General features: G+C 41.0%; 3 long non-coding RNA genes across 3 annotated transcripts; all 3 read right to left on the reverse strand.

Annotated features, from left to right (window-relative positions):
• Positions 1-12,162: 12,162 nt before the first annotated feature.
• LOC137482683 (uncharacterized) lies at positions 12,163-14,288 on the reverse strand. Its single transcript, XR_011004188.1, has 2 exons — positions 13,403-14,288; positions 12,163-12,957 (listed from the first exon to the last, which is right to left on the reverse strand). It is a non-coding gene; the product is annotated as an uncharacterized lncRNA (long non-coding RNA).
• Positions 14,289-14,871: 583 nt separating this feature from the next.
• On the reverse strand, positions 14,872-17,855 carry LOC137482684 (uncharacterized). Its single transcript, XR_011004189.1, has 3 exons — positions 17,725-17,855; positions 17,182-17,344; positions 14,872-15,624 (listed from the first exon to the last, which is right to left on the reverse strand). It is a non-coding gene; the product is annotated as an uncharacterized lncRNA (long non-coding RNA).
• Positions 17,856-17,920: 65 nt separating this feature from the next.
• LOC137482685 (uncharacterized) lies at positions 17,921-19,925 on the reverse strand. The gene is made up of 2 exons (XR_011004190.1): positions 19,214-19,925; positions 17,921-18,384 (listed from the first exon to the last, which is right to left on the reverse strand). It is a non-coding gene; the product is annotated as an uncharacterized lncRNA (long non-coding RNA).
• Positions 19,926-20,130: the final 205 nt, after the last annotated feature.

The raw sequence follows: 20,130 nt of genomic DNA on the forward strand, positions 1-20,130 counted from the left end.
CCTTTGAATATAGTCTTGGTCTTAAACCTTCCTTCCTAAATAACCTCTGTCTTTAATTTATTTTTTTAAGCAAATTACAACTTAATGAGCACACATTCTCGTAATGCAGAGCCTCTAATTACCAAAATGACAGTGCTGCTCAGAATCTGAATTTCACAGTCATTCAGTGACCAATTCCACAGGTCAGTAAATAATTATATACCATCCCTGCCAAAAAATAATTAAGTAGAATATTATAATGCATCACTGTGTACATCTACACCTTGCGTCACTCAGTCACCTGGATGATTCTTGCAGAGAAGTTTTCATAAAGGAAGCAGCAGGGAGGTGCAGATGTGCAGTCCCAATTGGCCACACAATTAATGAACATTTAGAAGGTGTTTCTCAGCCCTTATTCAGGGAAAAATTGTCACAAGTGCATGTAAGAGACACCAGGATGTAGCTCACCACTTGTGGATACATTAGGCAAAATTATGCTGCTAGAAATAATTTTGTATTACTTATCTTGCTAGGAATAACTTTTAGATCTTTAGAAAGGATGGTGTAGTTTTGTAGGATTGGCTTTGCAGGTTTTCTAGACTTGCAGTACTTACATGTTTCCTTATCCTCTGATAAGACATAGAACAGTCACTGGTTATGAAGCCAAGGACTTTTAAATATAAACCAAGTTTTTTGCAGAGTCCTTAACTCCCAAATCTCCCAGGGCAGTACATTTTAAACTGGAATATGGCATTTGGAATGCCTGCCAGTTGCTTTGGGCCTCTACTGCAGCATTAGTGCTCAGAAATTCCAGCATAGTTTCTTTATGCTGCCTAAAGAAATGTGCCCAACACTGACCCTAAATGCCCCCATTATTAATCCCTGCATTTCCATTTTTACACACATCCCATACCTAAGGGGCTGAGATCCAAGCAGTGAACCCAGGAAAAGTGGGCACTCCCTAAACAGCTGAGGAGTTCTGAGACCACCTCCTCTCCACAAGCTACCCCCTCAACCCCCATTTTTCTCTTTGCTACCACACGTGTAAATCCATATTACATTTAGATCTAAGAGGAAAAGAGCCATTTTCATGGTGTTTCCCTTTTGCAGAGGCCGTCAAGACGGTTTTAATTTCTTGTTCTGGTTGCAGACTGCCTGGGGTGCCGGCAGGCTGCCTCACTCAGCTCTGCTGACACACTTCTTAGTGGCCAGCAGCCTTCAGTAGTTACCAGCTTTGGACCAATGCTGAATTAGAACAGAATATTTCTTCATTCCTATGCCAATTTCCTTAATTTAACCATACAACTCCTTTACAATGTATTTTTAAGATTATTCTTTGTGCAATTTTAGGGGTTTCTGTATATAAAAAACCCACATAGGTTTTCTTTAGTGACTAACAAAATTATACAGCAATATCCTTTGAAAAACAACTGCCAGTTGTTTCAAGTAGTCATTCAGAGTGAAAATTTAGTCTAAAAATTGTAAATCATTCCTATAATTAATCAGCAAAATTATACAACAAAGCTTTTAATCCCTGCTTTGAATATGAATGAAAATTCCTGAAATACTTGAGTTGCCTTATTCAAGATAAAGACCTGACTCGAGGAAAATTGATCCATCTTGAAAGCAAACTAGAAAATAAGGGCTACACACATCTTCATGTGTGTTAAGCTAGTCTAAGTAAAAAGATGACTAACATCACCCTAGATTCAACTTTTCACAGCAATTAGCTAAAGTATCTCAATTTTTCTTTCCCTGACAGTTTATGATTTTAAGGAAATTTGAGATGTTTGGGTTGTTGGGGTTTTTTCCCCTTTTAATGGACATTTTAGCACCATCTGCTGGTGTTAAAACTTGCTCTGGAAACTAAACACCAGCTTCCTCCTTCATTTTAACTTCCTTAAGGCCTGCTTCTGGCTCTTATTAGGAAAGGTTAATTGCTTGCTTTTCTACTAGAGATCCCAGGACTGGATAAGTAATTCAGCTGAATGAATCATCCAGATGGAGGATACCTTCTGAGGCTATAGATCAGTAGCAACACACTATTAAAGAAATACCTCATCTACAGCTACATCCAAGGGTAAGTGCAATTGGTTTTCACTGTAAAAAAATGACAACCCCCAGCCCTCATTCTTTAAGAGGTAATAGAAAGTTCTTTCCACTGATTTATTCTGGGTTCATATTGGTATTTAGACTAGAGAATTATGCTGTGGTATTGGAGATTTAACGTCTGGGAGCACAGTCAAAAACTGACTTGCTAGAATTACCTCTGACTGGATCCAGTTATATAATTATATTACTTATTCCATCTAATTCATCCAGTTGCTTTTTTATTCCCTTAGACTGCTTCTGGCTCAAAGCCAGTTCCTCTTTCAGAACCTCTCAGGGCACAGATAGTCTGAAAGCACCTCAGGAAATGGTCCCATTAGGTCTCAGCTGCCTTTGTGCAGCTCCTGTCCTGAATCCATGAAACACCTTCAGTACAAGTTTGATCTCTGCCTTGCTGAAGCCAAGCTCAGAGAGTTCCTCTCTACAGCACTTGCCAAATGTTTGGGTTTGAGTGACAACATCACAAAGCAACAAGAAACCTGCCGTGCACTTCATGGTGTCTGCAGAGAAAAAGAGGATCAGCCCATTTGAGTTTAGGCAGGTCTAGCACATAAATGTGCCAGGGGAATTCAGGTTGCTCTCATCAAGGACTCCTGTGACATGAAAAACTGGGAATGCACCTTGGGTTCAATTTTTCAGTCTCCCCGTTCAATGCTCAGCATGACTTTTAGTGGCTGTACTACAATCTCAGCTCCCAGCCACCACTATCCCAGCCTGTCTGTACATCTCTCACAGTCCCCGCCCTCCCTCACCTCTGAATTTCAGTTGTCTGAACCTTAACAAGACATAGAGAAGCAATCTCTCAAAAAAAAGTGCATTCCAGATTGCTGTGAAAAGCTGATGTGGAAGCAGCTGACAGGATGAAGTGCCAGTTTACCAGCATGGGGTGTCAGGATGTTAGGGGCCAGCAACAGAGCTGGGAAATGAGTTCCTTGTCCTGCAGCAGGGTTATGGGCATCCCTTCCCCTACAACTGGACCTTGCCATGGTCAACTTTGGCAGCAGTTGCCCCATGGAATCTAAATGGCCAGGAGACAATTAACTTTCTTTTGCTTCCAGTCACACAGATCAAATTAATCAAAGCTCAAACCTTGCTTGCCCATAAATTCTCTGTCCTAGAGAGTGACTGAAGACTTTTCAGATGGATGTTGTTGGGTAAGTTTTCAATGTTGTGCTTAAAAGGCTCAAGTCAAAAAAGAAATCCAGTTATTTGTTAGAAAGATTCATGTGTACATCTCTCACATGCACTGCTTTGAAATGGACCTCTTAATGCCTCTAGGGGATACAAAACTTAAGGTTCTCCTAAGGTTTCAGAAGGAGGAAAAAGGCTGTGACCATCAACAATTATTCTGCAGAAACAGGACTACTTCCCTTTGCATAATGTTTTACAAGACAACCTTGGGAAAAGATGCAGTGCTGTGAGCTGAAATGATCCCCTAAGAGCTGTAAAGAATCAAAGAGAGCCTTGAATATATTGAATGTATTGATGGAAAAACTATGATCAAGAGATCCAGGCCAGAGATGGTTCCACTTGCAGCACCCAGCCTCTGGATTGCAAAATCAAGAGGCAAATTTGGTATAATTAGTCAAATTATCTTTGCCAACAGTGATGAATGTGAATTCAAACCCATTTCTGAATTTACTTTTTTCACATTAATATAATTTATATCTAATTTCTGGCAATATCAGTGAGATTCAGAAGGAGGTTTATCAAGAAGAGAGTATTTGGGTGGGGATGTACAAGAAGACTCTCTGCTGTTTCAGCAAAACAGAAACTGTGGAAGCAAATTAATTTGGGCAAATTTCCCATCAAAACAAAGCCAAAACCTTTTGAAACTGTCCCAATGTCCTTTCCAAAATATTTTGAACAAATGAGTTCCTTTGAATTGCAATCTAGTTCTGCTTTTCAAATTGAAATGAACATACATTCAAATAAAAGGTCAAAGTTGAGATGAAAACTTTCCAAATGTCATAAAAAGAATTGCCCTGATCTCCTAGATAGCATTAATGACAGGAAGCCACCACATGCCCTGGAACTCACTGTGAACTGAGACAGCAGAGATCTCCTGAGCTCCACCATGCTCACCCAAATTTGCTATTTGGGTTGTCAGAACACTTGAAGCAGCTCCACGTCACTCCCTGTCCCTTCAGTGTCTGGTTTCATGTGTGGTCACTTTGTTAGAAACAAATGCCGTACCTACACATCTCATGGATTTCTTCATGCATTGGAAAAGAAGAAAATTTATTTTACATGTATAAAATATTTTAATGAAACAACTTCTGGCTTAATTATGATTTTTTTCTACCCTAAGAAGTACCAAGTTGCAAGCTGTCAGCCACTCATCAGAACCTCAAATTGCAGCAAAAATGTTGCTAAGTGTGACAGGTTCTCCCCCACCCAGGAGTGCTCCAGCCCTGTTCTTTGGGGCTTTGTGCCCTTCAGTCCTCTCATCCTCACATTAGGCTGCATGATATACTGACAAAAAAGAGTTTAGGTGGATGAAACAGACAGTTTTCAGTCTGGCCAAGAATGGGTTTCACTGGATGAACAGGGATAGTGTTGGATCATCTGCTAACCCAAATATCCCTTTTTGCGCTCATTGCCTGTCCATGGTTGATTATCAGCCAATCCAAGTCATGACCCATCTTCACCTCTAACCTAACATGGGCACTCTTCCTCCATGGCTGTGTTTGCTGCTGCTGGGAGAACACAAATAATCTCCTGTCCAAATTTGATATAATAAATTATATGTTTCCTCTCAGAACTAACCCAGCTTCCTCTGGAGGCAACAATAAAAAAACCATTAATAAAAGATGAGAGCCTTTAACAAGTATTGCTCTGGAATTTTATTAGCTCACTTCCTAACTAGCACTATTGTTCAGATAACTTCTGTTCCTCAACCTCTCACAACCAAACTGGGAGTTCACTAAGCCTGTAATTAGTTAGTTAGTAAGTTAGTTAATTAATTAGTTAGTTAGACAGATATTCTGACTAAGGTAACATCCAAATGTTCCATTCACTCCAGCAAACCCCTGCTTCCAAATATGCTCCTTACCATAAAACTATTTCTTAAGTGGCATTTAAATCAAAATGCAGTTGCAAAACTGAAACCTGGATTTTAAACTTTTTACGTTTATGGTGAATCCATGCACTTTTTCTTCCAAAAATCATCCTTTGTGATCAGAAGAGTTTTCCTCTTAACCAAGGCAAAGCTTAGGTATTAGAAAAAGGAACTACAAGTACTTTGCAGAGAAGCCATGTTTAATGTGACAATGAATTCAGCAGCTACAAAATATTACCTTCCTGAGGGGTTTTATTACCACAATATAACCTGATAGCAGAAAAGGTGGGCTCCCTCCTCCAACTCAACATTTTGGTGAAAAAAAAATTAAAATCTTGAGTAGAAATCCCTTCAAACCATCATGAAAAGGTCTGTGCACAGCCTTGGTAAAGTGCAATGAAATTAAAAAAGATGTCATGTAGCCATGTCAGCCACATCTGTGACCCATATGGTGCATGTAACAAGAGCATATGTCTGCACCTAAAGAGAACATTATATGCTGGATAAGGCTGGGACAAATGTAAAAGTGAAGTAGAACACCTTCACATTACAAACACAGTTTGTTATTTGTGTCACATCAAAGAAAGAGTCTCTAAGAATTATTGGCCTCTGAAGTAATTTAATTATGATTAAGTGAACGAAGAACTAATGTAAATGGTATTTTATACCCCAGTGAATTAAAGTATGAGATCTAGTCAAGGTGAATAAGATTTACAGCCTAAACTCAAGCAACCTCACAGTAATTTCATGACACTTTTACTACTAGCCTAGATATTTTTGTTCTTGAAATAATTAATAGTACATGAGCAAATTTTATTTTTTGGATGCTGAAAATAAACGAGAGAAAAGAGAATAAGTTGCTTCTCAAGTGACCCATGCACTTCTACTTTTATTATAAAAGGAACAAAGATTATGCAGGACAAATACAAACTTCAGTTTTTACTAAAGAAAAGGAAGGAAAAAGAAAAAATAACCATAGCAGAATGCTCACGAATCTCTTCCATTTGGACTAAATCTGACACAGATTAAAGTCTCAAAAATCATCTCTGGCTAATCCCAAATACCTGCCTGCCAAAGAACATATTTGTTATGTTGAGACCCTATGCATAATAAGAGCAAGTCAAATCAGCCAACTCACTTTAAAGGTCCTTACAGTCTTCTCACAGATTTTTAAGGAAAACTGTTCCCAGGTATTTGCCTTCAAATAGAATTAAGAGTGTCCAAGCAGAAGTGCATAACATATCAATGAATGAATAGTTATATTTCACAGCTTTTCCAGCTGGAAGTAAACTCATTTTCCAGTGACAACTGTTAATCCACTCTCTTCGAGAGTGGCTGTTTGAAAGGCTCCAGGTAAGGAACAGAAACTTGGCTGACAGAAGAAAGTACCAGATGGCTGCTGGGATGGGAAAAAAATTGAAGTGAAGAAAATGATGAAATGTGAGTTGTAGAAATAAGGATCAAATCACAATCACAATGTAAGTAGAGAACCAGAGCCTCAGGTTTTAACAGGAGCCATGTTTGCACCGAAGCATCTCTGCAAGGCACAAACTGGGCGGCCTCAAGAGGCCCTTAAAATGCAACAGAGCATTAACAAATTGCATAAATTAAACAAATAAAGAGTGCTCTTTCAACAGTCTCTCTTGGCTCATGTGACCATACACTTTTGCACAAACTGATCCCCTTGTACCTCTTACACATAAACTGTGCACATTTTCCATCTTATAACAAAACTTTAAAATTCCCAATAACCTATTTAGGAATCAAAGGCATCAAAATCCACATGCTAAAAAAGTACTAATTTAAATGGCCATCCTGAGGTAGTAGACTTTGTCTTTGGTAGAAAATGGTGTGGAAGCAAAGGAACTGTAAGGCCAAAATGTAGCTCTAAATATAAAACATGTAACTGAATTAGGAGCACCGAGGAGAGAGTCTGGGTTACAAAATACAATCTTGATTCTTTGATCACCTCCTGGCTCTGGACACTAAAGTTAGTAACTTTAAATGTCTCATTTTAACTTGCCTTCAGAAATACTGTCCTAAAGGAAGCTACTAATGCTCCATCAATATTCATACTTACCCAGATTTGTATAAATTTTGGATATTTGCAGAGTAGCCACCAGCAGGGGACAAGCACAGTGATTGTGGGATATAATCCCCTTAAAGAATAGGGCCACGACTGTCAGCTGTGCTGGGTCACAATAGCTCAGGCCCCCATTTTATAACCATCCTGACAAGCTTTGTTTTAGGGGGGTTTCTTTCAAATAGTTACTGCTAAAGCTGTTTGGGAAACAATGAGTTCTGCAATTCCCACAGCAAACTCAGCACAGCGTGGTTGTCCTGAGCTAGCTCAGACACCCGGACTCATCACGGCCATCCTTATGATGCCTCAGGATTTTGGCTTTTATATTTTTCATATATTTGTAACCCTGCAGTTCTTTAGTGTATAACTCCAAACTCCATGTCCAGTGTGAGCTGCTGCTTTCCCATTTGGGGCAGACACAGCAATTCCTCTCCAGGCCTGGCAATCAAGAAATCCTCACTGCCTCAGGCCCCAAGAGATGGAAACAGAAGTGAGTTGGGGGGAGCAAACTGGGGGTAAATGACTTCATGACCTGAAGCTGTAATTGGAACATTAACCCCCAATATGCAAATGGATCAAACTTATAAAAGTGTGAAAACCTGTGACCCATGGTCCATTTTGGGTGTACCCCTTGGTGGGGCTTTGTCTGTCCTGAATGTACCTGAAGGCCCTTCAACAAACAGAACTGCTTTTCATTCTCTAATTTTTTCTGTCCTGAATGTACCTGAAGGCCCTTCAATAAATAGAACTGCTTTTCATTCTCTAATTTTGTCTGGCCTCTGTGTTTAGGTATCACCAAGAGACATCAGTCATACACTTCTGACATCTCTTCCTAGACACAGCACTGCAAACCAGCCTTCCAGAATATCCCCATTTTCCTTTACCTTTCCTTCCATTAGATGATCCTCAGCCTGACTGGTATGAGAGACTTCATTAAAACATTCCAGTTGAACTGAACTAGCTGATTCTTCCTGCCAATGAAATTGCTTTTGAGAAGAATTCTGTGTAAAAGACCGGCACCTGGAGACAGGAGATTGCTCAGGGGATTGGTAACAGGCTGTGGAATATTTAATCTCTAGGGCACTGGCTCCAATCCAGAGTCAGGACCAAATGAGAAGCATCAGTCTCTTAGGCAGGCTGCCACATGACACCTTTAAAAATCATAGAGCCTCACTCGGGAGAGCCCTCACCAGCCCTCTGCTGGGAAACTTTCTCCCCTCTCCAGTCTGAACCTCACAGCTGAGACAAGTTGGAAGGCTTTAATTCAGAAATGTGCAAAATGTGATGCCAACACAAAATAAAAGTTTTTTGTGCAACAGCCTGAGCAATGCTATGAACTAGATTTAGTGGTCTTTCAGAGGAGGGATGTGTAGGCTCCTGATTTTTCTGTTCAAAAATAGTCCCACTATAACACAAGAGACAAATGACAACCGTTCTTTATGTCCAGAGCAGTTATGGCAATAATCTTTAATTTCCTCCATACTGAATATTTATGGATCAATAACCCAACTAAAAATCCTTAATAATGGCTAAGTATAAAAAGGAGAAAATCATTTTAATGGAAATTAAAACTTAGGGACCATCAAAACTTTAAAAATCACTTAAAGCCAAATGACACAATGGAAGTTGAATCTGTTTTAAACAAAAGACATTTCCCTGCACCTTTTCCCATACACAGCAGCAGCAGCAGCAGCTGTCTGCTCCTTCTCTGTGATGGCATCGGAAAGAAAATTCCTGTGCCACTCCCTTCCCTCCTCCTGCGTTATCATTGTCCACAGCAGATTTCTTCACACCCTTCATTAGTCTTGATCCCCTTTCTATTTGAGTAAAGACAAAATTATTTCCACTTGATGTTTGGTATCACTGTTCATCTCAATGAAAATCCAGTAACTGCCTCTATTAGTGACTGAGGAGGTCTGTGACTGTATAGTATCAGTGAAAGCACAGCTGGAGAAATAAAACCCATGTAAATAGCTGAAAAGATAGGTAAAAGTCTGGGCAGGGATCCAACAACACTAAACTACAGACTCCCAACATCTGGTTCAGGGTGGATTCCAAGAAAGACAGAAAGAGAGAAAAAGAAAGACAGGGGGAAAAAGAATTGATTTATCTCTATAATTTTTACATAAGGATTTAATTTAATTTTTTAATTCACCAAAAATTGTACTCAATTACTGTGGTTTAATTTCTTCACCTTACTGCATCCTGTTGCTTCACTCAGAAGGAAGCAGTGCCTTGGACAGGAGTTAAAAGCAGCCCTCAGTTTTATGCTTTCATATTTTATTGTGATAAGAGCAATTACAAGTAAAAACCTCTAAACCTCATTGTTCAGCCTCTCTCTCTTTTCAGCTAGGACTGGGTTTATGACACATGCATGAGAATCCTGTACTGATTTCATGGCCTTTCAGACAAATCACTACAACAGAGCTAACACTGTCAGCTTCTCAGCCTGTCCTGAGCACCACCTCAGCCTGTTTGAGCAAAACCCCCCTGGCTGCACACCCACCGGGGCTCCACCCCTGCTGTGTGAGAAGTATCTTCTGCTTTGAACACCTTTGTTAGCTGAGAGCTTCTGCTGAAGGCTTCAGAGACAACATAATTTTCAAAAGCTCACAGATGACTTAAAATCGTAAAAGCCCTGTGTTTTTCAGGGATGATTCCACTCTTAATGTACTGGAATTCTTTCCAAACTCCTGCCTCCCCAAGATAAAAGGGCAGATCACCCATCCCACACAGGACTGCCTGTTCTGGCCACACAAAATGCCCCAGGCTATCAATGCTGTCGCTGTGCCCTGCTGCAGGTAGGACTCTTCCCTCCAACTGCTGCCAGTGGCATCCAAACCTCAAAAACTGCACCCACACGAATCATTAAATGCACAAATGAGATAATGAGAAGCTCTGAAAAGTCTCCAAACAATTTCAAATTTGCCTACTTTGTGCTTCAGCACTGCCTCTCTCAGAGCTGAGCCATGAGTGTTTGTGTGCTTTCCAAGTGTTATTACATTCAGACAAACACCAGAAAGAGAAATAAATTCTCATGGGGTAACTCTGTGATTCTCCTGCCTGAGGACAAATTCTCCACTACATTTAGGCAAGGTGTGCATTTTCCTACTTTCTCCTCTCTCCAAACAGAAAGAAGGTTCAAGACAGAGTTCAGGACTTGGCACTGAGCAAGTGCACAGCCAGGCTGGACACAACTCTCTTGTCTCTTCACCACTGCTGTGCCCTGGCCACAGGCAACCCAGGATATATTTCCACCAGGAAACCTTTTATTCAACAAGGTAGCACCTTCCAGATAGTACAGACTGCCAGGATGATGGCAATGGGCCACCACTCCTGCTTCTGAATCTGTGATGAGCTTTTCACTCAGGAAAGGAGGCAGTGACAATACTGTAAGGGAAACGCCTTAGGGCAGTGACAGGTAAGGAGGAGATTAATTCTGTCCCTCAGAAATAAAGTCCCTGAGAAATAAGAAAACTACAGTCCTTGAACATCAGTGCATTTAATTTTTTAAGTAGGGAGCCTAAAGGCAAAAAAATTACATATGCATATCATTCAATCCTGAATTCTTTTCTTGAAACTCTTTTAATCGTGCCAGTTTACAGGGACCATCTTTTCTACCTGCTCCCAGCTTGCTGCCACAGAAGATCAGCTTTGTCCCTCTACCTGCCCTTCCCGTGCCCACATCATCTCACTTCTCCCTTCACCTCAGTCCTGGCTTGAAGTGACCCTTAGGAAGCACGCTAAGCTCTCCAGACCACCAGAAAACAACTGACTTTCACTCTGAAAATACTTGACTGATGCTCCAGTGCCCTAGGCAGAAGGAGGAGAATAAAGCAGCTCGCTGCATAGTTGACAAAGCATGAGTGCTTTGAAAAATGACTGATGGGCCCTCCACCCCATACCTTTGTGCTACCCACATCAGTCTACATGTGTATTTTCACACCCAGGCACCCAGATCACACACGGAAGGAAAGGAACCGTCCCAACTGAGAGAGGCAGTTTCAAATCAAATCGCATCTCCCTCTGGGATACACTAACACCACTTCATAGTGGAAGTGACAGAGAAGTTGCATGAAATGCCCTGCTTCAATCCAACTCCTTTTACCCCATTTCCTGCAGTTATTAGATTCTTCTGCAACCAAGTAATTTGGCAGAAAACTAACTCCAAAACACAGGACAGGACAGAAAGTTTTCACCTGAAGTTGTTTGCAATGGGTTGGAAAGTTGGTTGGTTGGCTAGGAGATTGCAGGTACCAGCTGATACACAGCTTTGGGTTAAAAATGGGGCAAAGGAGGAGGGGAAAAATGTTTAAATTCACCCTTTATGACTGGCCCTGTCAGGAAGAATTAATTAAAGCATTTCACAAGTAGTTGCATTAGACTAGGTAAAAATCTAGCATTATACAGAATGCATTTTTGCAGACTGTGAGGCACTTGAACAGATGAATCAAGACAGTCAAAGGCAGATTTATATCCTTCCTTTACAAGGATTCTGCTTTATAGGCAGATCTCTACACAAACAGGCCAAAACTCTCCCCGAGACAGTTCGGCTTCATCCCGTGCAGTGAAGGCAACACACCAAGTCAGGCAAGCTGAAAGGAAGTCCCTTTTTTCTACATCTCAGCCCTTTGGCTTTCCACCACCTGGACACCACTTTTAAAACGATGACCTCATCATTTATCATTTTACCTTTCATTGCTTTACTTAATACATGACCTGCTCAGTAAAATATTTGCAGACTTGGTACTCTGGTGCTTTATCCCATTGCAAAGGCACGCATAACATTTCACATCTCTCTCCTGCAGGTGGTCCTCTGTTCTGACTCAAGGCCAAGCAGAATATAAAGTTAGGCCAGTTCAGCAGTGCAGGGCAAGGCATCTGAGCTAAGGGAGGGGAGTACAGTAACAAGAGATGCCAGTTGTGGCTATACATTTCAAAGATAGCACTAATTTATTTATTTGGCTTACAGTGACCAAATCCATCTGTCCAGTACAGATGATCTACCACAAGATGTCTAAGAATCACTACAAATCAACATTTTTTTATTCAAATTGTTCACATATGTACCAAGGAGCCACAGAAAGGTGTATTAATGGTCCAGTTCTTTCAGGCAATTCCACTCCATTAAATACTATGAGTGCACATGTCTGGTAAGGAGAAGAACAAAGGCAAAGAGTTTCCCAGTTTATTTTTAGAGTGTTAAACATGCAAAACATAATGCATTTTTAGTCAATTTCTCAATTTTTTTCTTCATGCCAAAAAAATATTTCCTGTGCTAGATGATCTCTCTCTCTTAACAGTTCTCCACCAGATAATCTGTTTGCAAGTATCTTCAGACACAATGATTTTGATTTACAGCCAGCAAACAGAATGTATCGATGGAAGTACAGACTTCAGTGCAGGCAGGAGGCTTTTTTTTGCAGCTTATTTACAGAACACATTTGCCCAACTGGTTTTGATTTCTATTTATATTTATATTTCTCACTAAGAACATAGATGTGAAATTTGTTACTTACGGCACTGAGAGGTCCTGGGACTACTGCCACTCTCAAAGATGACACTGTGAACTGGCACTCAGTGACACAGAGGTCCCTCCCAGAGGCATTCTGACCCTTCCAAAAAGGAGCAGAGCAAAGAAGAGTCAGAAAGGAGATTCCTTCTGAAGTCCAGCTTTCAGAAACACATCCCTTCAATTCTGGTCCAGACCCTGCCTGAGCAAGGACTGGCACAAGAGCAAAAGGGCAGATGCAGAGACATACAGGTGACAGAATCTAAGAGTGAAAGTGCCTTACAGAGCTCTGTATTATGAAAGGCTGCTTAGGAAATTTTTGGGTGCACAGTGACTGCCTTCCTATTCTTTCCCTTTTTTTCAAAGCCTCAGCTATTCTGCTCTCAAGTTAAGATCTGGCTTCAGCTTTTAGAAAGACATGAATAATAATAATAATAAAACCATATTGCTGCACATATGACTTATGATTAAGCAGCTCTCTGGGTTATATACAGAGGAAATGTCTGAAAAGGCGCTGGCTGACACTTATCAGAGAATTTGTAAATGGAAATTACAGCAAAAGAAAGTAAATTAGCCAAGAATTTAAAAAGAAACAGGATATAATGATCAAATAGATGACATCAAATTAAAAACCCAGATCAGGAACCAATGCACCAACCTCAGGAAGACATGCTCTTGAGCTGGTGACATCATATTTATATATGTCCTGTGTCATTCAGACATCTTCTGGTGGTTTCATTAAAGATATAAAGCACATAATTTTGAACTTCTGGGGTTTCTGTCTGTGTTGTATATCATCACCAGTTTTCTAGGGCTTTTTAGGTTACTGAAGTAAGCCCACATTCATAATTCTGTTGCTCATATCCTACTTCATGTCAGTGTCAGAAGGGAGAGCTTTCCAGCAGTTTGCTGATTGTGAAGAAAAAGTACAGCATTTTTCAAGACATGAGTTAATGAGTCACAGTGTTTGTGTTTCCCAAATAAATTAATAACAACAATTAACAATTCATTCCTAAAGTTCCTGCATGCCCACAATTGCAGTGAAAGCCAGAAATGCTCTGCAACTCTGGAAATGAAAACTGTCCTCTGTTCTTTCCAGCAGAAATTTTCCCAGATGAATCCAATGATGGTTAAAAGGGGACACTTAAAATCTTTGGAAACCAAATTTTAAAACTAGAAATCCTAAACCAGTAAAACACAATAAGCTTGTTTATAGAACAGAGAGTTTTGAGACTATTACTCCCTTTGCATGTGCAACCCACCATTGAGCCGGAACTTCTTTATTTATTAAGGGTACTGACATTGACAACACTATCATTAGAATTATTTGTTACCAATTATTCCCAACAGAATATTGACAGCATGGGTAGAGCAATCCAAGCAGAAAAATGCTCACTTCTGTGGAATCACCAATACCTGGCAAGAAAAGTTGATACCTGAACTCACGTCCTGCATAAATATTTCAGATGTGTGTTGGTATTCTTGGTACCTAAAGCAAATCTGCATGCAAGGATCTCACAGGTCAGGGGGGCTGTTTGTTTGGGGGGTTGCTTTTTGGTTGTTTGTTTGTTGTTTTTTTTTAACAAGCTGAGTTAGCATTCCCTTCTCTATGGGAAGGGAAAATGTGGCTCAGGACAGTGCCCATGTTTGCTCAGCATGAGGCATTTCAACGCAAAGAGCAGCAGCCTCGTGCGCTGGGCTCAGCCTTCCAGCACCCACACTGCTCCAGCCTCCTGGGTGGGCAGCTTTGAGGAGTTCGGTTCAGGAATGTACAGTAACACACAAAGCCACTGGGGCTCCTGCAGCTGCCACACAACTGCCTGAACTCTGCCCTGAAAGAAATCCCCCGAGCCTGGCACTTGCTTGGCCATAGGAACCAGAGCGCCGAGCCCGCAGCGCGGCGAGGTCAGGGCGGCGAGCCGGAGCCCAGGGCAGCTGGCACCTCACCTGTGCGGGGAGAGGAAGGCAGGGCAGCCGGGGTTATGTAAGCAAATTCCCGGCTGGAATGTGCAGAATGTACACAGAGGGTGTGCCGGGCAGGCCGGGAGCTGGAGGCCAGGGAACAGCCTCCCAGCCCATGGGCCATAGGTTCCCTGGCAAAAGGCATTCCCAAAATGCAGCTCGTGTTCTCTGCACTAGCGGCTCTCTCTGCCCTCGCACTCAGAGGCACAAAAGTCATCAGGTAATACAAGCGGGGACAGCACAGTGAACTATTTAATGATGCTAAGATAATAGTGAATAAAACAGTCAACATTTCTCCAGTGGCCTCATCTCCTTCCTGAAAGGCAAGACTTCTGCAGTTGTTGGCAAAAATAGTGCAGGCAAGATATACAATCAAAGGTAAAGAAAAAATCTCACACCGTTTCCGGAGCAGTCTGGGTTTTAGGCTCTTGCTACTTTGGATTTTTTCCCATGACTAATTAACACATCCCTTCCTTAAATCTACTCAAAACCCCAAGCAAGCAAAGGCAAAAAAATATAATATTTCGGTATATTCCATGAGTCTGCTCTTACCACTGAAATGCTTCTTTTGTTTTTCTCCTCAGGTGGCACTTGAAGCAATAAAACCCAACTGGTAAAGGTATTGAAACTAAGTCTGCTTTAAATTTACAGATGTTTGTAAAGCAAGTACTTATGAAATCATGGAATAAAACCTCATCCAGCTGAGAGACAGATTTATCTAACTAAAAAAAAAACTGAGGGATTTGAGTAAATTTGTGTGTTGAATACATCTACTAGATTCTTGACCACTGGCTTTGCAAACCTGCTGTGGGCATCCAAAGTGTGCCTGAATATCCTCTGACTTGAGTACAAAGCGAGTTAAGGGCAGGAATCCACTCCTGCCCAGCTACAGCACTGCATCCTGTGAGAGTTTTGTGACTGCCAACAAGAAATCCAAGTTAAACTATCTGCAGTGGTACTTGAACTAGCTCTACTGATCAGAACTAATTATAAGAAAAGTTCACACATTGAATGTCAAAGATGAATCCACAGAGGAAATATAACACATGAAACACATGTTCCAGACATGCTGTTCAAAACAAATCTGAAAAAAATAAGGTCAAGGCACCTGGAATATTTCTCACAGAGATTCTGCAAGCTAAGTAGTGAAGTGGCATTAAATAAATTACATGGTTTCAGATTACTCACTCTGCAGCTACAGACTACAGAAGAGTCTGGCTCTTTGGGGTACCTGCTAGAGCACAACAAAAGTGTCTGGAGAAACAAAGAGCAGAAACTTTCAATACTGTGTAACTCTTGGCCATGACTCTCTTTCTGTTTCACAAACAGCAGTCTTTTCTTCAGGAGCAGGATGTTGGGTGGACTCACTAAGCAGCTCTGTACTGAGAAATGGAGAACAGAAGCATTAGCAGGAACTGGACACAGACATGCAGGTTCACAGGCTTCTCCGAAGCCCACTCACACCAGCTCTGGGCAGAACTCAGTGCAGGACTGGACACTAAGGTAAATTTAATTCAAAATCAGATGTATATCCCAGAATTTGGTTGATTTTGCAGGTCCAAAGCTAACAAAAGGGATTGTTCACCATGCATTCAGCCTCTGTTAGGAAAGAGATCCTGAATTCTTCTGGAAATTTCATATTCTCAAGTGCCATTTTTCATAGAAATGGCCTCATTTTTGAGTTCATAGACAGCGGAAAAAGCAATAAAACCTTTAGATGCAAGGTGATTTGTCATCTTGCTAGAAATACTTTACCACAATTCTAATTCACCACCATCCCAGGAAAGGCTGCCTATAACACACTGAGAGCCAGCTTGGGCTGTGAGCCAGCAAAGCACTCCAGCATGATTTCAGCTTTCACTGTACCACTGCCTGGAGTGAGATGACTTAAAAACCATTACAATTAGAAAGCCTAAATGGCTAATTTAGAGCCTTGGTGTGAACTTCCTAGAGTGGGTATCACAGCACACAGCTACACCATTTTGAGTTTATAAAGCCCCACCACATGGCCCAACCTGAGCAAGGCCCTACAGATGAGCTCCAGGTGAAATTAGATGGGAATGGACAATATTTGCAAAAGGCCTTCAGCAGAGGCCTTTGTATTCAAGAGTCTTTTATCCCACTGTAGGTGAGAGTATACTTTATACATCCCAGGAGGAAAATAACTTAGTCAGAAAGCTCTCAAGGAAAGATAAAGAGTACAGACAGAAAAGCTATTGTGCATAAATCCAGGTGGAATCATAAGTCTTTCTCAAAATGCTGAAAGAATAAATCCCTCTTCCACAAACTACAGGAAAAGATGTGGTTCCCATACACATCTGAGTGGCAAAGCAACTTCCCACATAGTCACATCTGCCTCCTTTTTCCTCTGTCCCATTGCTTAAATTCTGCCATGAGAGTAAACACAAGAGGGGGCAAGGGGCTGCATAGGCACCTGGTCAGGGCAAGGAGAAAAGGAGGGAAGAGGATTTGTACCTTAGGTATTTGCATATGAATTTGGCTTCAGCCTTCATGGCATTTACATGCCTTTGAACACTTTCTGTTTCTTTCTGCATTCTTCACTGCTCCATTTTATTTATTTTCATCTTCTGCTTCTCAGATCTTCTGCCAGCCTGCTTATTTAATTCTACTTGCTGCACTGAAAACACCATTGTTGTCATCCAAATTAATCCCTGAACATAATAAAAACCTCAATATAGCTCAGACAACCAGTTTTCCATCCTTTGGTCTCACTTCAAGTACAGTATAAAAAGCCAGGACGTGGGAGCTCTGACAGTTTACACAGGACCAGTCCTAGGTACATGGCATTTTAGCAGGCACAGGAGGCTTTTCCTTCTCCACCAATCTTTTCCTTTCACCAGTTGAGTCAGCTAAGAGTCCCCCACCATCTCCAGCCCAGTTGTTCCCTCTGTCCAAGAAATCCATTGCAAGACTTCACGGTTTTCAAATAAACTTGGTTCTTTTGAAATATTGCCTTCTGTGACAGGTTAGCTGAGAGGCAAGATAAACTAAGATTACCTTTGCTTTTAGGGATGAGGGAAGGGAAGCATCTCCTAAGAGCCTGTGCTGAAGCTGCAGGACACTCTGGCTACAGATGTCCTGTTGGGTTTTCTATGTTCCTCTCTCTTCAAAAGGCAAGACAAGTAAAAAGAAAAGAAACACAATAGGACCAATATTTTCCCCAAACCTTTATTACCATTATCTGTCCTCAACCTTTTTCTCTTGCAGCCTTCCCAGAGATGAGAAAGGCTCTGAAAAGACTAAACACCCTTTTTCTTGCTGGCTTTGTCCAGTCTCTCAGTCCTCTGTTTTTTCAAGGATAGCTCACTGATTAACCTTCAGTGTTTTTAGTTTCCTTGATTTGAACTAGATTGCAAATAAACATAATGTGAGCTTAAACAATGCATAGTGAGAAAAATATTCACTTGAAATATAAGCAAAACAATCACACTGAGAGTATAATAATTTTTGAAGCTGTTTCTAACTTTCAAAGGGCTACTTTAGACCTATTCCTACAGTCTCCACAACTCCCATTTGATTTTTTCACATAGAATTCACAATTATTCCTACCATTTATGTCATCCACTAGTACTTCTAAATTAGAAAACCAGACTGGAACTTCAGCAGGCTGTCTGAGTATTAACCAGTCTCAGCTCCTCTGCTCTGACAAAGCCCTGGCTGTGAGATAAAAAAGAATCACATACCTTACTTGTTAAGAGCTATTCCTGCCAACCCTTCCTCTTGCTGCTCTGCACTAATCACAAATTAGAAAGCATTTTCATGTTGTCAACACAGAGATCTTATGTGAATACAGATATGAGAAATAAATCAAAAAACTATCAAAATCTTTGAATGTATGCTTATGCTAATGTACCAAAGAATTAATTGGTCAGAATTTCGCAGTCTGCTCTGCAGTCTGTGGATATGTAAGATGCTATTTTAGCAAAGTGTATTTTTAAAAGCGAGTCTTAACAAAAAGCATGATTAAATCCAAAACATTTTAAGCATCCACTTTTTACAGTCTCTTGATTTTGCCATTCACTGATTTGGGGAAGCCAAACTGTAGTTTTCTGCTTCATTTTCTGTTCATACCAGGTTCCCTTTTTAGCTCTGACACTAAACACAGCAGGACTGCATTTAAATAAAAACATGCGGTTTCCAGGGGTATTGTGGATGTATTTTCCAGCTCACAGATATTCCCACTCATATCAGACTCTGTAAAAAACAAAACAAAAAGCCAAGTCTAACCCATATTTTAATCCTAAAATATCTGCCAGTAGTCCTTTAATCCTGAAAGATAAACCAGAATAAGATCATTACATTTATGCAGAGCAAAAAGCCCTCCTAAAACAAAGCCTTGTAACTGTGGGGAGTTTCCCTGAGTATTTTGCCACACACTGAAATAGCCAATTGCTTCAAGAGGTCTGAGGCATGAGCAAAAGTTCAACACTGACATTTCCAGCTTCAGCAGAAAAATTATTCTGTCATTTGAAAAAGTATTTACCACCTTGTAGCTGCTCTTTCCCATGGCAATGTTTCTATCTCCCAGAACTGTTTAAGAGAGATACTCTTCCTTATTTTAACTTGGCTGCCATCAATAAGGGCTAACTGATAGAGAAGAAAGTAATGTGCATAGCTGCCTCTCCACAGCTCTGGAATCCTTTGAACTAGAAGCCCCTCAAAGCTTTCACTGAAAGGCAGATTTTTGCACTTGGACTGGGGCTGATATCCTTGAAACCATAATATTTACATTCTTTCTCTTTTATATTGCTTTTCCTAAATGCTTCCACGAGACAGTTAAAAATAGAAGGTGAGACAGTCGAGCTGTACAGAAGGCAAGCTGTGCTCCCCATGGCTTCTCTGTGCCTGTTCCTTTTTGATGAGTAGGGGAAATACCTCCTAGGTCAGTCCTGCATCTCCTCCTGCTCCTGCCAGGGAAGGTTCCTACACTGCAGCTCTCCACCCTGGCTCACACCCAAGAGGCTGCAGGATCTCCTGCCCAGGTTACGTAATGAAGGATGCTGAGAGCTTCGTGTGCTGACCTGGAAAACCCAACTTGCTCTTCCCTGAAGGATCTATTTGAGATCCTGCCTCAGTTTATCTGACTTCCACATCACCTCGTCTGCCATCCACGCCCCGTGCTGGAGGTTATCTGACATTGCAGCACTTACATTGCAGCAAAACTTCACGATTTTGCTTTCCTACTGCATGTTGTCAATATATTTTTCAAGCAAATTGAGTTGTCTTTTCAATGTCACTCTTCTTAAGGTCTCTTGAATACTGAAGTCTAATACAGAAAGATGTTTCATCCAGTCCTGGGCCTTTCCTCTCAGAAAGTTGTCATCTGCTTACTTTGGGGACTCTCCAAACTCTAACCAGTGTGGGAAGAGCAAGACCTGTCACTCATTTGATGTAGGACACAGC

This window comes from Anomalospiza imberbis, chromosome 14 (assembly GCF_031753505.1).
Source record: "Anomalospiza imberbis isolate Cuckoo-Finch-1a 21T00152 chromosome 14, ASM3175350v1, whole genome shotgun sequence".
Taxonomy (NCBI): Eukaryota; Metazoa; Chordata; class Aves; order Passeriformes; family Viduidae; genus Anomalospiza; species Anomalospiza imberbis.